The following is a 4,567-nucleotide window of genomic DNA, read 5'->3' on the forward strand; positions in this document are numbered from 1 at the left end:
TTCTTTTTGGGAATTATCGTAAGAGCATTATCATTGGAAATGAAAGATGAAGTAAAAATGCCAAATTTCACAATTTATGCAAGCCAGTTAGACATCTGGCATTATAGATAGGTCACATTTTTACACTGCTATCTGCTTCCAAGAAATGAAGAAAGAAGAGATTTTAACAAATCAGGAATATAAAACTTGACTTAAGTATTCTTTGTCACATCCCAGGTATACTCTAGTTGGCAAAACAAGATGCCTCACTGTCTTCTGAGGAGCGTCACCAGTATCACCAATGTTTTCCACAAGCATGTGAAGAGTGATGGACACTGTCAGAGGTTGACCAGAACAGAACTTAAGAAACTTTTCCAACAAGAGTTTGGAAATGCTCTGGAGGTAAGAAGAACAATCACTCTCATTGCCCATGTACTCTGCTCCTTGGGACTGTCTTCTTGGCTCCAGTGGCACTACTCTCTCCTGCTTGTCCTCCTGCCTCTCTGCTATATCTTCTCAGGATTATTTCAAGTTCCTCTTTCTCTGCCTTGCCACTTAAGGGCTGATGTTCTCTGGGATTCCCTTCTCACTCTGTGTGCTCCCCCTGGTAATTCTTCTAACTGTCTCTGCTTCAACCATTCTCTGGATACTGTGCCTTTCAGTCGATTCACCAGTCAGGATCTCTCTCCTAAGCTTCAGACACCTTAAATAGCCCACGGATAGTGTAGCCCAAACTCAAACTTTGCAGAACTCTACCTTCAAATCTTGTTCTCCTTCTACATTCCATATCTCAGCAAATACAGCAGTATCACCCACTCACTTGTCTAATCCAAGAATCTGAACACTAGCCTTAACAGCTCCATCTCTGACCTATTCTGTCACATCTAATTCAATCACCAAGACCTGTTATACTGACTTCTAAATAAATCTCTCTCAGACCTGTCCACTTCTCTCCTTAACTGCTGCCCATGCACTGGTTCAGGCCACTAGCATCTCTACCTCGATTGCTGCAAGGGTGTTCTAATTAGTTTCCCCACCTCTTTTCTTGCCTCTCCCTATTGCCACCACCTAGTACCTGTTACCTAACTACAGCCAAAGTGATTGGGTTTAGGTGTTTGTTTCACTTACTCCCTTCTCACCCCGTGGAACACAGTGTGTAGTAACTGCCTGTTTACTTGTCTGTAAAGGGAGCAACCATGACTGCCATGTTTTCCTTTGTATTTCTAGCACCTGGCACCATTCTGGCACACATTTATCCATTCACTCATTCAACCAATATTTACTTAGCATTGGCTAAATACAAAGTATATTTCAAGGCTCTGGGGGGAAGATTAATGAGCAAAATAGACATGCTCTTGCCTTCAAAATGTTTACAGACGATAAATAATCATAAAACGATTAGCTAAAAACAATGATAAATGTTATGTTTTAAGGGGGAGTGAGAGAAGATGCTTTGAGGAAGTGACGTTTAAGTTAAGACTTGAAGAAAAAAAATAAATTAAGACTTGAAGGATGTGTAGAAGTTGGCAGGGCAAAGACTGAGAAGAAGAGAGTTCCAGAGAAGAAGAGTATTAAAAGTCCCTAAGTCAGGAAATAGCTTCATATGTTCAAAGAACTGGAAGAAAAGGCAAATGTGGCTTGAGGTGGCAGGAGACGAAGGTTGTGAATGGGGCTGGGACTGAATAACGAAGAGCTTTGTCAACCATGTTAAGGAATTGAAATTTTTCCCCAAACATAACAGAAGGCCATTAAAAAATTGAGTGGAGGGGCAGCTCAGGTGGCTCAGTGGTTTAGCACCACCTTCAGTCCAGGGCGTGATCCTGAAGACCCCGGGGGGTCAAGTCCCACATCGGGCTCCCTGCATGGAGCCTGCTTCTCCCTCTGCCTGTGTCTCTGCCTCTCTCTCTCTCTCTCCCCCCGCACCCCCGTCTCTCATGAATAAATAAAAAAATCTTTTTAAAAAATTAAGTGGAGGAATAACAAGACCTAATTTACAATTTAAGTTATTTGACTTCTGGGTGGAGAATAGATTGTACGGGGGCAAAAGAAGAAACCAATAGACCTGTGAGAAGGCTACTACAACAGTGCAGGCAAAGATGATGATAGGTTAGATTGAGATCCAAGCAATGAGAAAGAAAATGAATAGATGAGCTGATAATTACATTTTGGAGGTAGAAACTGAAGGCTTTGTGGTCAACTGGATTGGAAGGTAAATGAGGAAAGATCAAAGACAGCTACCAAGCTTCTGACTTGAAAATTTGGAAAGGATAATGGTGCCATTTACTAAGATGGGGGGGGGGGTTGATGAGAAGTAGACATGGGGGGAAACTCATGAATTCTGAATTGGATATTGAACTCTAAAGCTGGAAGGTGAAATTCTTTTATTTGTGATATATCACAGAGGATGTCACCAAAGCAGTTGAGTATATAGATATGGAACTCAGAAGAGAGATCTGGTCCAAAGACAGAAATTTAATTATCATTTTCTGACTTAAAGCTACAAGAATAGGGGAAGTGGGTGCTTCCTGCTGGGCTGCTGGCCTGCCGCTCCACTTCCGTCTGCTTCCTGGCGGGAAGCGCCTTCCCCACAGGACATCAATGCAAGCCTGAATAAGAAAAACAATTTCTTCTTCCTAAGCCAGGGCATATCAGTTTTATAGAAATACCACTTTGGGAAACAGTCTCCAGGAGAGCCTTGATGAGCTCATACAGTCTCAACAGATCACCCCCCAACTTGCCCTTCAAGTTCTACTTCAGTTTGATAAAGCTATAAATTCAGCATTGGCGCAGAGGGTTAGGAACAGAGTCAATTTCAGGGGCTCTCTAAATACAGATTCTGTGATAACGTGTGGGTTTTTGTATTAAACGATGTTGAATTCAGAGAGGTGACAGAACTTATTAAAGTGGATAAAGTGAAAATTGTAACCTGTGATGGTAAAAATACTGCCTCCAATAATACAGAATGAATAGGGGAAAAAATCGCTTTTTTATGCCATCTTCTGTTATTATTCATCGAGTTTTTGAAGAGAAGCATAAAAGAGACTTTTTTTTATTTATTCTAGCATCGCAGAAATGACTACACTGTGCTATATATACTACCAGAATTCCAGTTGAAAGAAGCTTATAACTGTAGCCTCTTGCATTACCTTTTCAGCATGAAGAAACAGTTTTTTTTAATGACAAACATTGTTGCCTTCCTAAGAACATTCTAGAATAAACTCATTTTAAAACTCCAAAAAAAAAAAAACATTTAATAAAGCTACAAGAATAGGTGATATCCTCTTTTCATGCCTCGTGCAGCCATGTCTCATGGTCCCAAGAAACATCTGAAGCATGTAGCAGCTCCAAAGCATTGGATGCTGGATAAACTCACCGGTGTGTTTGCCCCTTGCCCATCTACTTGGCCCATGTAATTCAAACCTGTGTTTCTCAAGGGTCAACTGTACTTGCCCTCCAGAGTTGGCTGTGATCACATACAGAACGATAGATACTGAAATGAACTACAGATTCATTTCTCTTTTTTTTTATTTTTCTATTGGAGTTCAATTTGCCAATACATAGCATAACACCCAGTGCTCATCCCATCAAGTGCCCCCCTCAGTGCCCATCATCCAGTCACACACACACACACACACACCCGCCCACCTCCCTTTCTACCACCCCTTGTTCCTTTCCCAGAGTTAGGAGTCTCTCATGTTACAGATTCATTTCATGTGTAGTGGATACTCTCCTTCACATCCAGGAGATTTTGCAGATGAAAGCCACATTCTAAGACCTATTTATTGACATTAAAACAATTTCGAGATTCAGATGTATCTTAAAATTGAAATGCATATGTAGCATAGTGCTATCTCTGCGCCCCCCCCCCAAAAAAAATGCTGCTTTTTAATCAATGGTTCCTCTTAAAATCCACAGTGTCATAGAATAATGGAAGTGAAACACCACCCATCCAGAAAGCATCTGGATTTAAGAATTGTGTAGCACGCTCTGCTCTACAACCCTAGGTGCTGCTGAACCTAAGGGGAGGATCCCCTGTCCATCTGATGTTCCAAGAAAGAACAGAAGATGTTGACTGCTCACTGTCAGCCCAGGGCCAGGACAGCAAAGCGAGGAGGCTCCATTTCCTCTTGCGTAATGATGGGCCCACCGGGGACATTGCAGGCAGTCACCACAAGGTGGCGCACAAGCACCAGGCGTGAAGTTCCATCCGGCCGCTGCAGGGATGTGGTCCTTTTTTTTTTTTTTTTTTTTTTTTTTATCACTTTTGTACTCTACTTTATTGCACTTATTAATTTTTCATAAACACATTGCTGCAATTATTAGGGAGGCTGACAGCTGCCCCCCTTCCCCCGCCTCTCCCCCGCCCCGCTATGTGATTAGTTTTTAGAATTATTTTTAAATTTTTTTATTGGAGTTGGATTTCCCAACATATAGTGGTCGTTTGTGATGACCGTTTGGGAGCATCTAACTGGCTATGCTGTGGCTGATCCTACTGAGCCAGGTGAAGACGAAGACTCCGTGGAGCAGCAGCTGGAGGATTTGGGCAGCATGAACAGGGAAAGAAGTGAGGAGTCACTCATTAGAGTAA

General features: G+C 42.0%; 1 pseudogene; it reads left to right on the forward strand.

Annotated features, from left to right (window-relative positions):
• Positions 1 to 240: 240 nt before the first annotated feature.
• On the forward strand, positions 241 to 3,226 carry LOC144281398 (transcription initiation factor IIA subunit 2 pseudogene; annotated as a pseudogene).
• The last annotated feature ends 1,341 nt before the right edge of the window (positions 3,227 to 4,567 follow it).

The sequence above is a fragment of the Canis aureus genome, chromosome 12 (assembly GCF_053574225.1).
Source record: "Canis aureus isolate CA01 chromosome 12, VMU_Caureus_v.1.0, whole genome shotgun sequence".
NCBI classification, from domain to species: Eukaryota; Metazoa; Chordata; class Mammalia; order Carnivora; family Canidae; genus Canis; species Canis aureus.